The sequence below is a fragment of the Rutidosis leptorrhynchoides genome, chromosome 4, assembly GCF_046630445.1.
Source record: "Rutidosis leptorrhynchoides isolate AG116_Rl617_1_P2 chromosome 4, CSIRO_AGI_Rlap_v1, whole genome shotgun sequence".
In the NCBI taxonomy this organism is placed as follows: domain Eukaryota; kingdom Viridiplantae; phylum Streptophyta; class Magnoliopsida; order Asterales; family Asteraceae; genus Rutidosis; species Rutidosis leptorrhynchoides.
The window spans coordinates 213,100,626-213,119,982 of record NC_092336.1 but is presented as its reverse complement, the minus strand read 5'-3'; the positions used below and the strand labels follow the sequence as shown (position 1 = coordinate 213,119,982).

The window sequence follows — 19,357 nt, the reverse complement described above, 5'->3', positions numbered from 1 at the left end:
CCTATCTACTATTTACAAGTTCAGATTAGACTTTCTTTTGAACGAAAAAATATCTCTTCAAATGTTGTCTACCATAAGCTGCAGTTTTTTTTTTATAATTTTTTTTTTTTTGGCGAAAAAACAAAAACTCATAGAAACGAGGTCATTTTTCAAAGGAAAACGCCCTCAACAGAGAATACAAAAGAAACGGGGGACTCGGAAGCTCGCGCCTAGAAAGCATCTAAAACAAAAACTATCTATGAACGAGCCTCCGCTAACAACCCGAAAAAAAACTTCAAACAAACTAAACAATTCTAAACCGATCCAACACAATAGTGCATGATCCAAACCATGCGATCTAGATAGAAACCAACAAACATAAATATAAAATAAATGAAGGATAACGAGACAAACCCAAATTCTCAACCTCTAGGTCCCGCTCTTTTCAACTTACCATTAATCGTAAGATAACACATTGGCGGATTCATCACCCGATGCACTCTCCCCGACCAAACGTGTCATCATGTCATCGAAAGCCGCAAAAGCCTCCACGGACATATTTCCTATCCCATTTACCGATGAACCACCGTCTCTTTCACCTCGAGTAGCCATGAACAAGTTTTGGATCGCTTTCCCGTAATCCAAGTCATCGGTGTGATCTCTAAGCTTATAAGTGCCGGAAGTGGAAGCCTCATAAACCTTCTTTCTAGACCTCGGATTAGCTTCTCCAAGTAAACTTCTTGAAACATCTTTATTCAAAACATATCATGATTTACAAAAACCTTCACACGAGGGTACCTCGCAATCGCAATAACTTCTTCCATAAGCTGCAGTTGAAGCCACTGTTGTTGACGTCACTAACCAGCTGCATCGAACCAATATAAAAAAAGTTTAAAATTGTATTCAAAACTTAATAACGGAGTCGAGTAGAAAGTACCTTAGGTACGTGATGTATGATTCGGTCCCACACTTGTAAAAGTATATGAATAATGAATTCCACGATTAGCGAACAACAAGTTATATCCGATAAAACAAAAGGCTTAAAATTCTACCATAATTAGAGACTTAAGATCCTGAGTGTATTTTATAGAACGTTCAAGGCTTGTTCAAGATAGATAACAAGTGAGCAAAGCATAAATTACAACATAATGTTTACCTTACTGATCATTAAAGGCTCAACTTTCTGAGGGTGGATCCCATCAAGGTTAAAGAACTCTGACCAACTCCTTGACTGTTGAAATAAACGAACACAAAAACTGCAATAAATACAAAGAACTGAACCAATAAATTTTTCAGCTCACTCAGAAACCCACCTTTGAACCTAAGTGGTTAGCCCTCATATACACTGCACCACCAACTAAAGCATCTCTCATGACAACAAGTGGAACCAGTCCCGCTGCAAAAAAAAATATAAATGAATTTGAAATGCGACTGTCTGCTGGAATGCTAGTGTAAAATATACTACACTATCATAGTGTTTACATGTGTATATGAACAATTACTTCAGATTACAAACTGGAGCCCTAACTAATAAGCATAAACAACCAAGTCATGTATTTTCTGAAACTTTTGCTACTTTGAGCATAAGATAGCCTTCTTGAAATTAAAGTTATTATGATCATGGTGAGCATGGTTGCATCCTCTTAATTATAAAATGAAGTAAGTACACAATATTTTAGACGGGAGAAAAATATGTTCTCCAACTAATTAAAATCCAATGTTCCACAACAAGTTATTCTTAACCTCTAATTACAAGTCGTAAGATATGGAGGTCAGACAACAAGCCGACACAAGTATATATCTAGAACAAGTGGAGAAGGATTAAGTTGGGTTGACACACCAATGGGCAATTTATTTATTTAAAGAACGGTAACATAATTAATATTAACATAGCTAGTAAAAAAAACATAGCAGCAACTTTTCAAATATAGCGATTAAAGAGGTTATTAGCATGTAATACCATTTGTCACTTTGAAGTGCTAAATATGAATGAGCAACCATACCCTTTATAAGCAAAGTCTTCAATACTTGAAAGAAAATATCATGTTGGCATACACACATTAATCACCAGAAGAAAAAGAAAAAAAAATCAATACATCATTCTATAAATCGCATATACACATTAATCATTCACAAAAAAAGAAAACCCTAAATGAAACACTAACACGAATTCGAATAACTTCCGATTATCAAAGATATGTGAAACAAAGCAAATAAATAATTTGATTCAGAAAAATTACCTCAAAAGAAGGTGACATGGTGCGATTTGAAACACTAACACGAATTCGACTAACCCTTTGATTTGGGAAACCATAATTGTATCTTGTAGCGAAGGTAACGATTGTATCTTCGTGCGATCAAGATCATAGGAGGCGAACGATTTTAGTAATTGTTTAGCGCCTGGCAAACGATTTTAGGAATTTTATGCGATTGATTTTTGAACTTTTGATGTGATTGTAGGAGGAGATTTTAGGAGGCGATTCAAGGGTTTCTCTAATTGATATGGAACTAGTTGCGGAGACCTCCCTTTACACCGGACTCCGTGTGAATGCGAGTTAAAAAAAAAGTGTTCCTCTATTTTGTAAAAAATAATGTTTTTCGATATCTTTTGGTAGCATTGAAGGATTGTTCCTTTTACGAAAGTTCCTTATTTTTATCGTTAGAGACAAAAAAAAATTAAAAAATAAAAATAAAATGTAGCACAGTAGTAACTTGGTGGGTGTTATTATATAGTATTTTTGGTGTTAGTGATGGGATAAATAATATTTTAGAATATAGGTATAAAATGGGGGGTTCGATTTGTATTTTAATCAAAGTTAGGGGTTAGGTGTGTGAAAACTGAAAAATAGAATATAGGTATAAAATGGGGGGTTCGATTTGTATTTTAATCAAAGTTAGGGGGTTAGGTGTATGAAAAATGAAAAATTAAATAGGACTATTTATAACTAATAAGACAAATTTTGTCTATTAATTATATTAGTAAAGTAATAGTAATAGTAATTGCTCTTAATTTCTTTTTTTTTAATAGCGCGTCTGTATCTTAATTTAGGGGTATTTTCTAAAGAGATTGAGTTATAACTAGTAAAATGGGCCCACGTGATGCCGCGGGGCCTTTCGAGTTGTGTATTCATAGTTAACGGAGCATTATGTATTTACAGAAGTAAAAACGTTTTGCTACGGGTGTTTTTTTGATACCCGTAGTTAGTACGTAGGTGTGTATATGTATTGAATATATCCGAGGTATTTAGCGTTTTTTCAGAAGTGTCCGTTTTGCGTATAGTTAGTCCCGTTGTGTTCGCAAGATTTTTTTGAGTTGAACGGTGGGTTCGAAAAAATTTAACGCGAGGCGAGCGGAAAGATATGTCCCGTTAAAAATACGGGTGAAGTTTGATTAAGATTTTTAATTAAAATAATAAGTTTCATTTTACACCCCTGATATGGGGACCTAATTTAAAAATTTGAATTAGTTTGATGGGGTGTTCGGTTTTTTCCCCTCTTTTTCCCCCGTATTGTCGTTTTTACCCAAAATTGGGTGGGAATGGAGCCAAAACGACCAATATTTTGGTCCACATTAGTATATAGTGGTAATAATTACCATTACCAATTACCAATTACCATTACCAATTACCAATAAGTATAATAGCTAACACCAATGAATAGTAACAATAAGTATAATAGCTGATACCAATGAATAGTAATCGGCTGATATAATCACGATGTCAGCTATTTTTTTTACGTATTCCAGCCCGATTTATTTGGCTCAACGAAGTGAGTAACTTCGTACCTCCATCTAGTTATATATATATATATATATATATATATATATATATATATATATATATATATATATATATATATATATATATATAGGGTGAGGATCCATGGAGAACCAAAGGTAGTAGAGAACCCATGGAACTCGTGTAGATTCAGTAAATCTGCTGCAGATTGAAATTTTTTTTTTTTTGCAGATTTTTTTTTCTATGCATATTTTTTTTTTTTTGCAGATTGACGTTTTTTTCCAGTTTTTTTTATTTTTTTTTACAGATCGACTTTTTTTTTTGTTTTTTTATGTAGATTGAGTCAATCTGCGTGCAGATTGAGTCAATCTGCGTTTTTTTTGCAGTTCTTTTTTTTTTTTTTTGCAAATCGACTTTTTTCTGTGCAGACTGACTTTTTTTTGTGCAGATTGAGTCAATCTGCGTGCAGATTGACCTTTTTTTGCAGTTTTTTTTTTTGCAGATTCACTTTTTTTTTTCTGTGCAGATTGACTGTTTTTTTTTAAAAAAAAAAAAAACTGGAAAAAAACGTCAATCTGCAAAAAAAAAAAAAAAAAAAAAATCCTGCACAGAAAAAAAAAACTGCAAAAAAAAAAAAAAAATTGTCAATCTGCAGCAGATTTACTGAATCTACACGAGTTCTATGGGTTCTCTACATACCCTAGTTCTCTAGGGATCCTTTCACTATATATATATATATATATATATATATATATATATATATATATATATATATATATATATATATATAGAGTATATGAACTTACTGTTCACTAACTTTTTTTATTCTAAAGGGGATTACCGTAATTTGATATCACCCCCATTTATTCACTCCCTCGTCTCCAAGAGTTAGCAGAAGCTTCTAGCGACGGTTGTCTGCCGATTGTCAGCCGCCATCGTCGCGGGTGAATATGGTTTAATCGACGCTACCTTGCTTCGCCATCGTCTTCTACGCTGCCATCGTCGTCGGCTTAACCGCCATTTTAATCGTTTCTTTCATCAAAAGAAAAACCCCAAATGTAACAAGATTTTGGGTTTACAGAGAGTACGTATTTAGTCTCCTTCTTCCTTGGTTTTTCAGTCAACACATTTTTGTATATCACTTTACATATCAATTTGAATTTGAATTTGAATTTGAGCTATTTCATGTTTTTCATTCAGGGTGTATGAACCATTATTTTAATTATGAGGTATGCTATTCATTTTTTGTCTTTTTAATTTGTGGTTCGTATTTGAATTATTGCATTCAAGGGTTTAGAGTACAGAATTATGTATTATTATTATTATTATTATTTTTAATATTTTCGGAAAAAATAAAGGTTTATTAATATTTTTTAAAGGCGTACTGGATTGTAGTTAGTCATTTGAATTTTTGTGAATTGAGCGTTTGACTTGCTGTGTGTACTGTTGATTAACATTTGATGAATTTAGTAGAAATAATAATAATAATAATAATAATAATAATAATAATTTGAATTAAATATTTTATTGATGCTAAAATGCTTATGAAATCATGATTTTTGATGCTTATGTAACATTCCGTTTTCCCATACATGGCTAAAGGTACATATTTAATCGTTAGTACACTTATAACTCGTTCGTTTATATGATAAATAAATTAAAGTGTTAGTTGTTGTGTAAATGTGTATATATATATATATATATATATATATATATATATATATATATATATATATATATATATATATATATATATATATTTGAGAATGTATGCATGTATAAGTATATGCATGAGTTTTTGATGGTGTTAAGTCGGGCGAGGCCTTAGGACGAAGATTAGGTGTATATGAGAAGCGAGACCGAAGCATAAAAGTCGCGTAATCAATAGTTGGTTTAAAATTGTCGAACGGGTCAGTTGTGGGCAAATGCCGCGCCGCAATGGTGATGGCCGCGCCGCGATAAACAACGCAAATCAGAATCAGGAGGTGAATCAAACAACCCGAATTTCACGTGAAACGCCGCGCCACGGCAAATCGGGTCGCGCCACGACCATCTGGGCAGTCTGGTTCCGAAGTTAGTTTTTAAAAGGTGTGGTTCGAGGGTATATTCGTCTTTTCGCGTGTAGATCTAATTGAGACTTTAAGTATCAGCCACTTATCCTTTTTATTCATTTTCTTTTCCATTTTCTTCTCTATTTTCCTCTCAAAACACTAAGCCCACTTAGATTCAAACTAAGAATTGAAGGTGAAGAATTGTGAATCGATCTTAGGAGCAAGAAGTAATATTGTTCCTCTCGTTCTTAGCTACGAGTGGATAGTGTTGGTAAGTCTTAACTCCATACTTTGAGTTTTAGTTAATTTATGGCTAGGGTTTGGCCATTTGAGACTTGCAAGACCCATTTGGGGACTTAATGGGTGAATTTGGGTTAATTTGATGTAAGGAAACCCAAAAGGAGTTAATCTAGGGTTTGGTCATGTAAATTGAGATTTTTAAAGTCTTAATTGTGTTGTTTGTCACTTATACACTTGAGAAAGGATGAAAGGTTGTTAATGGGTTAAGTTTGACCAAAACTTGTAAGTCTAGGTGTTAGAATGGGTCAAATGGGTGATTATTGACCTAGTTGGTTGAGATGTGTATGAAATACCCATAAATTGTGTTAGTGGTGTTAGTAGACCCAAATCACTAGCTTTTAGTAATTTATAATGAGTTATGGCCATTAATGGGTGGTTTTGGTGGATGTGAGTCATTTAATGCATTAGGTCATTAAATGCTCAAGTGTTAAATGTTGGTGTCTAGTCCAACTAGTTGTGTATTAAATGTGTACTTAATGAATTAGGTACTTGCTTTGAAGCTTGCGGACTTTAATCATCACCTTGGCATTAAGGTGAGTGGGATAAGTATACATGTATGTATATGATGTATGTATTTGTGTGAATGGATATGTGTTTTCCAAGTTGGTGGTATATGTCGTTGTACCCTAACGGTTTTTATGAATGGATATGCGTTGTCTGAGTTGGTGGTATATGTCGTTGTACACTAACGGTTTATTGAACGGATATGTGTTGTCCAAGGGTTAGTGATATATGTTGTTGTACACTAACGGTTGTTATGAACACCGATGGGAAATTCGAGTACCATTCCTTTGTACGATTGGTTAACCATGGTTGTGTGAATTTTGTATTTAGCATATTTAATTGTGAACCATATGCTATTGTTTTGGCTAGCTTGTTGTAAATGTGCGGATAGTCGTTATGCATGATGCTTGCATGGTTGTCGAATTGCTAGTCTGTATGCGGTTTGTGTAAGTGAATGCAAGTAGATAGATTATATATGCATATGTATAATTATTGCACTCACTAAGCGTTAGCTTACCCCTCTCGTTGTTTATCTTTGTTAGATGCAGGTGCGGACAAGGGAAATGGGGTTGTTGGATACTAGTTTCCTATGTTGGATTATTTGTTGAAGCTTTTGAAGTCGACCTAGCGTTTTGGGTAGTTTAGCCCCAAACCATGCTCGGGTGTATTTTGGATTAAAACTATCTTTTTAGTGGGTCGAACTTGTATTACATTTGATTAATAGCTTTCGTGCCTTTTGTAAACATTAAACTTGTGATATTGTTAAATGGGTTATATGTAACCGTTTAATTGGGTGCTAATGGTTTATTATTTAAAAAAAAAATTACTCGAGTTTAATACGGGTTGGGTTGTTTCAAGTGGTATCAAAGCATGGTCTAAGGGATTTAGGCGACTTGAGATAGGTGCCTAGGCTTAGACTTTATTGTGTATGCGCTTTATGCGAGACTTGTAGGACTTCGGGTCGGATCGTTAATCGTTAGTTCTTAGGTTTATGTGATCTAACCTTGCGCTAAGTGTTTTGTATTGTATTTGCAATCATCAAGCGAGATAGACGTTGTACTAGTGAGTTAATGCGAAGTGCTCGCGTAATAATGACTAGCTACCATTATTACGGGTGCAATTCGTGTCAAACAAGCGATGTACGATGATTGTTGAGCAAGATGAGGTGTTGAGGTGTATATGTGTATATATATATATATATATATATATGTCATGTCTTTTCGTTTCGATGTTTAACCTCTTCCGTTTTATAGAATGAAGATGAGAAACAGACACGACACCGATAATGGGGGCACGAGCGAGGACCCCGAGTTCACGGCCAAGGTTGAGGCCATTTTGAAAAGTCATCATGCGTCTTTCCTAGAAGATGTTAAGAAGATGTTAAGAAGATGTTTCTAGATACGATTGACGAGCAATTAGTCAACGCAGTAAAGGATAAAATTAAAGTTGTCCTTCAAGAGGACAATGTTGGAAGACGAGACTTTTTTATAAGAATTTCAAAGATGCTCAACCTCCTACTTTTGAGGGCGAACGGGACCTACTTAATAGTTCCCGGTGGATCTTCGACATGGAGGGGGCTTTTCGTACTTGTGAATGCCCTCTCGATAAGAAGACGAGGTACGGTTGTAGCATGTTGAGAGGTGATGCTAAGTTATGGTGGGACGCGAAAATCCAACTCTATGGTGAAGAACAATGTATGGATTTTACTTGGGACGAGTTCAAGGCGGAGTTTTTCCAAGAGTACCGAACTTCGACCGATCTTACTAGACTTAAGGACGAATTGTGTTCCTTGAGGCAAGGGTCGATGGATTTGAACACTCTTAAAACCGTTTTCTTGTCAAAAACCCAATTTTGCCCGGAGTATGTCGGGAATGATAAAATGTTGAAAGAAGACTTTTACCGAACCTTGAATGATAGTTATCAAGAGAAGATTAGTGTGAACGTGGTGAAAAGTTTTGATGAATTGTTTAATATGGCAAAAGGTTTTGAGTCGCTCGTCTTGAGAAAAAGCAGCTTTACTTTTGGCAAAAGGAAGTTTGAAGCTACTAGCCATTCGAACAAGAAGAGTAAGGGTGTGAGTGAGAGTGTTAGTAGTGTGAAGAAGGGTATTTCCGGTGGTCACGCGGTCACTTGCTATAATTGTGGGCAAAAAGGTTACATTTCTCGTGATTTTCCGAAACCATCATCTACAACCAAGCTCACTTGTTTTAATTGTGGCAAAGAAGGGCACTGAAGGACGGAGTGTCCCGATTTGCGGGGTGATCATGTTAAGAAATTGAAGAAAGCGGTGGGTACGGCTCGGGGGAGAAATTATTTGATGACCAATGATGAGGCCAAGCAATCCAATGAAGTTGTCTCAGGTACTTTCATGGTTAACTTTAATCCGGCAAGGATATTATTTGATAGCGGTGCTAATTTGTCTTTTGTGTCGCCTCGATTTGTGCGTAAGCTTAATAAACCGCTAACTAAGTTAAGTCATCCGGTAGAAGTTGAAATAGCGGATGGTAAGACGGTGCTAGGGGTTGATGTGTGTAAAGATTGTAATGTTGTGTTTGGTACCGAAACGTTCAAAATTGATCTCATTCCGATGACTGTGGGTGAGTTTGATATTGTTGTTGGTATGGATTGGCTCGATCGTTATAGAGCCGATATTGCATGCCATGATAAGTTCATTCGTGTGAAGACCCCAAGTGGGGGAGAGTTGATTATTCATGGTGATAAACGAAGAAGACTTGTGCCATTATGCACTATTGCACGGGCACGTCGTTTTCTTACTAGCGGTGGTATGGCTTTTCTTGCCCATGTAGTTGATACTCGTGATGAGCCACCATCTATTCGTGAAATTCTGGTGGTAAGTGAATTTGAAGACGTTTTTTCGGATGAGTTATCGGGTGTTTCGGTAGAAAGACAAGTTGAATTTCGCATTGAGTTGGTTCCGGGAGCTACTCCCATTGCTAAAACTCCTTATCATTTAGCGCCGACGAAAATGCAAGAATTGTTAAATCAAACCCAAGAGTTGCTTGAAAAGGGTTTCATTCGACCGAGTGCTTCCCCATGGGGTGCTCCGGTTTTGTTTGTGAAAAAGAAAGATGGTAGTATGCGGATGTGCATCGATTATCGGGAGTTGAAAAAAGTGACGATCAAGAATCGTTATCCATTGCCTCGGATTGACGATTTGTTTGACCAACTCCAAGGTGCAACGTATTTTTCTAAGATTGACTTACGATCCGGCTATCATCAAGTGCGGGTCCGTGAGGAAGACATAGAGAAAACGGCTTTCCGAACTCGTTACGGGCATTTTGAGTTTGTAGTTATGCCTTTTGGTCTTACGAATGCACCGGCGGCATTCATGGATCTTATGAACCGAGTGTGCCAACCTATGTTGGACAAGTCTGTAATTGTGTTCATTGACGACATACTTATTTATTCAAAGAGTATGAAGGAACATGAACACCATTTGCGTGAAGTGTTGAAGACGTTGCGGAAGGAGAAGTTGTATGCTAAATTCTCCAAATGTGAATTTTGGCTAAGGGAAGTGCAATTCCTTGGCCATATTGTGAATAAGAAAGGTATTCAAGTAGATTCGGGGAAGATAGAGATGGTGAAGAATTGGGGAAAACCGACTACGCCTACGAAAATTCGAAGTTTTTTCGGATTGACCGGTTATTATCGTCGGTTTATCCAAGACTTTTCTAAAATTGCTTCTCCTTTGACGAAGTTGAAGAGGAAGAACGTGAGGTTTAATTGGGAAAACGAGCAAGAAATTGCTTTCCAATTATTAAAGGAGAAATTGTGTCAAGCTCCGGTGTTGGTATTACCGGAAGAGATTGAAAATATGACGGTTTATTGTGATGCCTCATTAAATGGAATCAGGTGTGTTCTAATGCAAAGAGGTAAAGTCATCGCTTACGCCTCTCGACAATTAAAGGAACACGAGAAGAGATACCCGACTCATGATCTTGAATTGGCGGCGGTGGTTCATGCGTTGAAAATTTTGCGTCACTACTTGTATGGTGTCAAATGTACGATTTATTCGGATCATAAGAGTTTGAAACATCTCTTTAATCAACGAGATTTGAATTATCGTCAACGTAGGTGGATGGATGTGGTAAAGGATTATGATTGTGAAATACTTTATCATCCGGGTAAGGCGAACGTGGTTGCGGATGCGTTAAGTCGAAAGAGTCAACATCTGACAATACGAGTAGGATCGTTACGCATGATTATTACTAACGATTTTCTTGTAAAGCTTGGTGAGATTCAAATTGAAGCTTTTGTTAACAACAAACATGAAGAACGAATCGTGGGGCAAACGGAGTCCATTACCTTAGGCCCGCATGGTTTGTTGTCTTTTCAAGGAAGAGTGTGGGTGCCTAAGATGGGTGGCTACCGACAAGTGCTACTTGATGAAGCACATAGGTCAAAGTATTCCATTCATCCGGGTGCAACGAATATGTACTATGATTTGAAGAAAGAGTATTCGTGGCCCGGTATGAAGCGTGATGTTGTTAAGTATGTTGAACAATACGTCACGTGTTTGCAAGTCAAAGCCGAACACCAAAAGCCATACGGTAAGTTACAACCATTGGAAGTCCCGAAATGGAAATGGGAGCACATTACCATGGACTTTATTACCAAGTTACCAAAGACGGCGAGAACCCAATATGATACGATTTGGGTGATAGTTGATAGATTGACGAAGAGTGCTTTGTTTCTTCCCATTCGGGAAACAATATCGTTTGAGACTTTGTCCAAGTTGTTTATCAAGGAAGTGATATCGAGACATGGGGTTCCTATATCTATTGTTTCGGATCGAGATACTCGTTTCATGTCTCGGTTTTGGAATAAATTTCATGAAGATATGGGTACTCAATTGAAAATGAGCACGGCGTATCATCCTCAAACGGCCGGTCAAACCGAATGTACGAATCAAACGTTGGAGGATATGTTAAGGGTGTGTGTTATTGATTTCAGTGGTAGTTGGGACGAACACTTACCATTGGTGGAATTCCCGTACAATAATAGTTATCACACTAGTATTGGAATGCCACCTTATGAGATGCTTTATGGGCGTAGGTGTTGAACTCCTATTTGTTGGGGTGAAGTGGGCCAACGAGAAATCGAGAGTACCGATTTGGTTTTAGAGACGAATAGCAAGATCGAGACGATTCGGGCTCGACTTAAGGCGGCGCAAGATAGAAAAAAATCTTATGCCGATAAAGGTAGGCGACCGATTGAGTTTCAAGAAGGTGACATGGTGATGCTTAAGGTTTCGCCATGGAAAGGTGTTATCCGGTTCCGAAAGCGAGGAAAGTTAGCTCCTCGGTTTATTGGTCCTTTCAAGGTTTTGGCACGTGTTGGCGAGGTTGCTTATAGACTAGAGTTACCCGAAGAACTTGCGGGAATTCATAATACGTTCCATGTTTCTCATCTCCGTAAGTGTCTTGTGGATGACTCGACTTGGGTGCCATTAGATGAGATTACTTTGAACAACAAGCTAGAGTATGTTGAAGAACCGATAGCTTATTCTCGATGAGAAGGTTAAATTGTTGCGTAACAAGGAGGTAAGGACCTTTAAAGTACAATGGTATCATCGAAAGGGTTCCGAGTTTACGTGGAAATCCGAAGAATTTGTTTTGGTTTATCTTATGGCTTGTCATGCTGCTTGGATCGCGAGGACGCGCTCCGATTCAAGTGGGGGAGAGTTGTAACATCCCGTTTTCCCATACATGGCTAAAGGTACATATTTAATCGTTAGTACGCTTAGAACTCGTTCGTTTATGTGATAAATAAATTAAAGTGTTAGTTGTTGTGTAAATGTATGTTTATATATATATATATATATATATATATATATATATATATATATATATATATATATATATATATATATATATATATATATATATATTTGAGAATGTATGCATGTATAAGTATATGCATGAGTTTTTGATGGTGTTAAGTCGGGAGAGGCCTTAGGACGATGATTAGGTGTATATGAGAAGCGAGAACGAAGAATAAAAGTCGCGTAATCAATAGTTGGTTTAAAATTATCGAACGGGTCAGTTGTAGGTGATATCGGCTAAAAAGTCACGTTTTCACCCCGATATTAAGGCCCAAAAACAAGAAAGATTCGAAATTTATCTGAAAAATACCCACTTCGTCGGTTAGAATTGAAGAACAAGTAATTACGAAGGCGGTGCAAAAAGAATCAAGAGAATCGGAGCTAAAACGAAGATTCTAGAGCGAAAACGGTGAAAGACAAGAAATCAAGTTACGATCCAGTGAATCAAGGCTGATTAGCATCAAAAATGGCCTGCCATACGCCCTGCAAGTATGTAAACGGCCTGCTAAATACGGCTCACCAAGCGGCCTGCCATACGGGCTGCCAGGCAAACGGCCTGCCAAATACGGGCCACCAAACGGGCTGCCATACGGCCAGCCAGTCGTATATTGGCAAATTCCTAGTATATTTAAAGGGGCTTTGTCATTTATTCCAACACACACTTCAATTCACTTCTTTCTCTCTCTTGTACAATATTAGTCATACTCTCAAGGCCTTCGACTCCGTGCGGGAAACCTAGTACCCGGAGAAGAACGCTGAAGATTGTATTAGGAGTGGTCTGGAGTCTTGAAGTTGTCACTTTTGTATTCAGAACTTATTTAATCTACTGGTACTTCTATCCTTTATCTTATATAATGTTTTATGATATTGTTGCCATGATTAGCGAGTAGTTATCTTTAGTGTATGCTATGATGTAAGCAGTTATAATGCCGAAATAATATTATGGTCTATGTATGCTGTTGAAATGCTTTCCGATTATGCTTTAAACTCAATCGCTTTTCCAACTAATAGAACGTAGTTATAGGCTCTGTTATTAGGAAGTCGCGAACCCCGATTCAGAGTACACTATCTGTGTTACCCCTTGGTAAGAGAAGTCTATCGGATACAACGTAAGATCGACTGAGGCACACCGGTTGTAGTAAGTCTATCAAGCTTTGGATTCCGACTAAGGACTCTTTCCTAGTGAAACATCTGACTAGACCCTTATTACATTGTCGGTCCTAGACCATGCTAGTGTAGTCACCAAGCATATAAACTTCGTACGTGCATGCTGAAGCACAACGGTTGTTGTAAGCTGTACCTCTGCTAAGTAAGGCCATGGAACCCGGTTAGTGTTGACCAGTACACTGCACCATAACGCGATCTCAAGCATTGCACCCCGCTTGAGGGATTCTTAGTTAATTAAGGAACTGTTTGTTTAAACACATAAAGGATTGGACCGTTAGGATAATCGAACGTGTTCATGGAAGTCAACTTGACTTGGCCATGGTGTTCTTTATGGTTGAACTCCTTTTAAGGGCCTAACTATCTTTTACCAATCATTAATGAAAGCATTGAAATGCATCACGTCTCTCGGATATGGTAAACCATGTATTCTATTATGCTTAAGAAAGTTTAGACCATTTCGGAATGTTAATACGTCACCCAACTGAGTCGCTCAATTGGATGAGCCGTCTGAACATGAATGCATGTAGTCAGACTGCACGGGCGTCGGGGGTAAGGGACGTTGCTGTCTATTCAGAATCTTCAAGCCTAACGTAGTACCCAGTGACATGTCTTATGACAGGGGCGTTTAGGACCAGTGTAATGAATACAAGGCCTCTGCCTATTCATGAGCCAGCATTCCATAATCTTGGCAGAATAACTGATGAAGCCATATTATGCACTCACTTTAACCTTATCTGAATTACGAATTTTATCGCATTTACTTTATCTGTCTTATAAACTAGAAAAACCCCAAAATAAATATTCACTACTCCCTAACTATCTTAGGCTTAAATATAGGTTCGATTCTACTGATATCTCAAAAATACGACTCTAGGTCATACTTCCCTTACTTATAAGGATTAGTAAGATTTAGGCCCCGATAAATATAAATTTAAAACAGTACCTTCCTCCCACGAGTGGCTGATCCTGGCAAGCCGTGGCCTGACGACACCGCGCGAATAAAAACCGTCCGTTTCGGCCATATCACGGGAGGATACTAGTTTTTGGCGCCGCTGCCGGGGATTTGGTATCAGGCAATACTGCTCTCTATCAAACTTATTCACAAGCATTTAGTGGTGTCTAAGAAAGACAATTATACACGGATTTGGTTGTTGGTTTTTCCGAACAGTCACCAATTATATTGGGACCAAAAGGATCTTGCCTCTCCGTAGTCGGCCTGGCCACTTGGTTTGTTGAATAGTTATTGCGGAGCTCTGTTACCGAAATACCAGGGAATCAGTAGCCAGAACCAAAAACATATTCAACCGTAGGATAGTTAGTTAATTAAATTAGATTACTTTAGACTACCCTAGATTAAATTAGATTAAATTACCTTAGACTTAGATTACCTTAGAATAGTTTAGCTTACTTTAGATTACTTTAGAATTTAGCTTATTTGCGAAAAATTAAAAAAAAAAAGCCATACCCAGTGTATGACCCAAACCTGATCTAGACCAGGGCCGTTGTTATTCGTACCTGATCCAGACACAACAATCTCTAAAGCACGCAAGGTAGCACGAATCAGAAATCAAATGGCATTACGCGTAACTTTAGCAGAAAACACCAAACCCTCGATTGAAGGTTGAGGAGGACCAATCAGATTTCCAGAGATTCAAGGACACTCGTTCGAGTTAAAACATCACATCATCCAGCTCATCCAGAATAGCTGTCAGTTTCATGGATTACCGAATGACGATCCTAATTCTCACCTTGATAAATTCGTATCTCTTTCGAACTCCTACAAACAGCCAGGGATAGGACAAGATATAGTCCGGCTATACTTGTTCCCCTATTCTCTCACTCATCATGCTCAAACTTGGTTCGAAGGACTGGAAAAAGATTCCATCACGTCATGGACGGAGATGGCTACTAAATTCCTAACCAAATATTTCTCTCCTTCTAAACAAACCAAACTGAAGAATGACATCATTAACTTCAAACAAAGTTATGATGAATCTCTTTACACTGCATGGGAGCGATTAAAAACCCTGCTAAAGAAATGCCCTAATCACCAGCTAGAACGATCAGCCCAAATCTGTACCTTCTATAATGGTCTTACGGTAAATCATAGGACGACCATCGATGCAGCAGCTCAAGGGAATTTGATGAACCAAACCGCAGACGAAGCATGGGAATTGCACGAGAACATGACAATGCATCATCATGACTGGAACAGTGGTGAAACAACTTCATCATCTGCCCCACTATCTGCACTTAACAATCAAACGGAGGCCATCAAATCCCTCACGGATAAGATGGAATCTCTTGATAAACAACTCAGAGAACTGAAGACGCAACCGCAGCAGGTTAACCAAGCTCAAGCTTGTGTTAATTGTACCAACCCGCAACCTACCGAAAAATATCAAGTTGAGTACGAAAACCCTGACGGTTCAGTCTGTTACGTCTAATACCCAGCTCGTCTACCAAATCCCGGATTCAATCAACCACCTAGGGTTAATCAATTTCAGCGAAGCAATCAACCATTTCACTATCGCTATCCACCTTATCCAGCCCAACAATCTCAATTGACCTACGATCAACCACTTCCACTCACTGGTCCCCCAGTTGAGGAAAATTCCCCTACCACCCAGATTACAAAAGCAACTAACCTCACTCTCGGAGCTGATGATCAGTTAACTCAGTTCATTCAAGGGCAACAACAGTTAAATCAGAGAACTGCAACCAGACAAGATCAGACGGAGATACTAATGAGAAATTAATTGGCTCTGCTCAAAAGTTTGGAAACGCAGCTCGGACAGTTATCACAATGCCTTGAAACCTGACCGCAGGGAAGATTGCCAAGTAATACTATCCAAAATCCCCACATAGAAGAAACAAAGCAAATGGACTCCGTAATCCCAGAGGAAGAATCACGGAGAAGGTCAACTAGGCTCAAGAACAAATCGACGTATACTCAGAAGTTGACCGCTGAAACTCCAGTTTGCGTACCTTATCCTGGAAGGCTACAAGAAGAACCATCTAAGCTTGATTCCTTCAAACTTGATGGAAGATTCCTGGACAACATGTCCAAAGTTCCCAACCAGAAGAGATACATCCGAAGGCTTCTTTCTACAAATGAGAGGATACCAGACTCTAACAAAATTCCATTGAGTGAAGAATGCTCTGCATTACTCAGAAACTCTCTACCACCTAAGCTAGGAGATACGGGCTGATTCGTTTTCCCGTGTTCAATCTACCAATCTGGAACCATTCATGCGCTAGCAGATTTAGGAGCAAGTATGAACCTAATCCCCTACTCTCTCTATCAGAGATTAGAGTTAGGAGACTTGTCACCAACCAAAATGACAATCCAACTTGCCGATCACACAATTCGATATCCTAAGGGCATAGTTGAGAACGTCTTGGTGAAAGTCGACAAATTCTTGTACCCTACGGATTTCGTAGTGATGGATATTAAGGAAGACCTACACACACCAGTAGTGTTAGGAAGACCTTTCATGAATACGGCTAGGACTGTCATTGATGTGTACAATCAAACCTTGATCTTACGATCACATGGGGAGAGCGTTACCTTCAAAATTGACCGACCAACAGATCTTTCTGGACAGGCAGAGGTGTTTGCTATTTCCACCAGACGGATCACTTCTGATGATGAGTTTTCACCACCAGCCGATGATATCGAGATGGGTGTCGAATCACAGTCTGCAGACAACCCATACACGGAAGAAGAGGATCCCAGTGAAGAAATAGAGGAAGAGGAGGAATATGAAGAGGAAGAGGAAATGGAAGACGTAAAAGAAACTGCGACAATACCCGCTCCAAGCATTGAGCGTCATGAAGAAATAATGAGGCTTGAGACGGCAGATCACAGTTTAATCATTCGCTTCAAGAAGAAGACCGACAAGGCTGAGGTTAAGGATATATAAATTGATCCTGCAAGTGTCAAACTAGAGAATCAGAATACTGAAGAAACCCGTTCATCAGACGCATCCTCAGAAGAACAATACACCGATGATGACGAGGTAGATCAACATGAAGACATTCTGAATAACTCGCACTCTCCAACCGAACCAGATCAAGGGGAGCCGGACTCTTCTTCAGATAGAATTCCGGTCATATCCACACACGCAGACATGATAACCTTCATCAACGATACTGATGAATTTGAAGACATTCTCGAAGCCATCTGAAAATCAACCATTGATTTTTCGCTACGCTTAACAGAACGAATTATGGCTATCAGAGAAGAACACCACCTCTATCTCCGAAGAGAAGACAATGATGTTGAAATCCTAGAAGAACGCATTCAAGACTTCATCAATTCTCTTCACGATCATATCTATCACGAAGAAAGGTAACGAGAGCACAATTCAGTGGTTTGCACTATCCTTGAGACAAGATTCTATCGAGATCAGAAGATCATTTACTCTAAGGTTTATAATGCCTTAGCCGGATCTGCACTTCCGTTCTCACGAAACCAATGAGCACTACTGACTCTCATCCGGAAGCATATGGATCTTTCCACCGGATGCCCGACTTATCACTCCAACATGCAAATGATCGAGGATATTCACAGTTTTTTCGCTCTCTTGGAAAGAGATAATTTCGAAAGCACACCAGAGAGGCTAGTAATTTACATAACCATTGATCACCACGCCGATCTGATTATCAAAGAGCTACGAGACATTGTTATGGAAGAAGCAAGGAGAAACAATCCGTTCTCTCATCTTGAACCAGACCGAGTCAACATTGCCACCTACGTTACTAAGCAGATAACACATATCTTCCAAGAATCCACGGATCCTAATTTCACATTTAAAGCTGGATGTAGGGAGATATACTCGAAGACGGTGACATTAATGTTTGGGTCAGGGTTGCTCTTCACTTCTTTTCAGCTTCACCTCTTAGTAAATCTGTGCAAAGCTACTGACTCTTATTGTGGAGATCACCGTTCCAAAGACTTCGAAATTTTAAAGATACAGTTTCTAACATTATTTGAAGACCTCCGAAATGAGCATCCCATCAGAGAAATCATCAACACCAGCACTGCTTCTATGATTGACATTCATGGGTCAACCAGCAGAGCTGTGGATCTTATCCTCATCGAACTTCAAGACTTATCAAGAGCCGAAACTGCACACTACTTATCTTTCAGAAGATCTTCAAGAGAAGTACCGGATCTGTTACCACTATTGGTCCGACACTTTCTCGGGATTTATCCACCAAGACTCACATTCCCTCGAGAAGAGCAAGATCACAACCATCAGCAAGGAATGTTTGCTTTTTGAAGCATCACTACGGTCGAGCCAACGACCTTAAACAAAAGCGCTTCTCGGGAGGTAACTCGTGCAATAAAGTAGAGTAGAAGAAAAAAGGATGACAAATGAGCCGATAAAGACGCAAGGATTGGAAACCAGCCACATCTGCTAGGGGTATTTCTTTCTTTTCACTACTAGCTCAAGATTCAAACTATGCCACATCCTAGCTTATCACTAAGTGTGGGATAACACCCAATTAAAATACTAGACAAATAATCCCAAATCTTCTCCTAAAACTCCTAAGTGTGGGATACACTAGGAACATTGAGGACAATGTTCGTCTAAGTGTGAGATGTTGGTATAATCTTTTTATGCTGTATTATAATAACCCATTATGAAGATTCCAAGTCCTTAAGCCAAATTTCAAAATTTTTTGCAAAAGAAACCCTTTTTGAAAGAGTATTTTTGAAAACCTAAAACGTTTGTCAATAAAAATAAGGCTTAAGTAAAGGGGGA

The 19,357-nt window shown here is 38.4% G+C and overlaps 1 long non-coding RNA gene across 1 annotated transcript; it reads right to left on the bottom strand.

The window, feature by feature from the left end:
• Window positions 1–342: 342 nt before the first annotated feature.
• Window positions 343–2,496, bottom strand: LOC139843289 (uncharacterized). Its single transcript, XR_011757505.1, has 3 exons — window positions 2,220–2,496; window positions 1,293–1,375; window positions 343–1,210 (listed from the first exon to the last, which is right to left on the bottom strand). It is a non-coding gene; the product is annotated as an uncharacterized lncRNA (long non-coding RNA).
• Window positions 2,497–19,357: the final 16,861 nt, after the last annotated feature.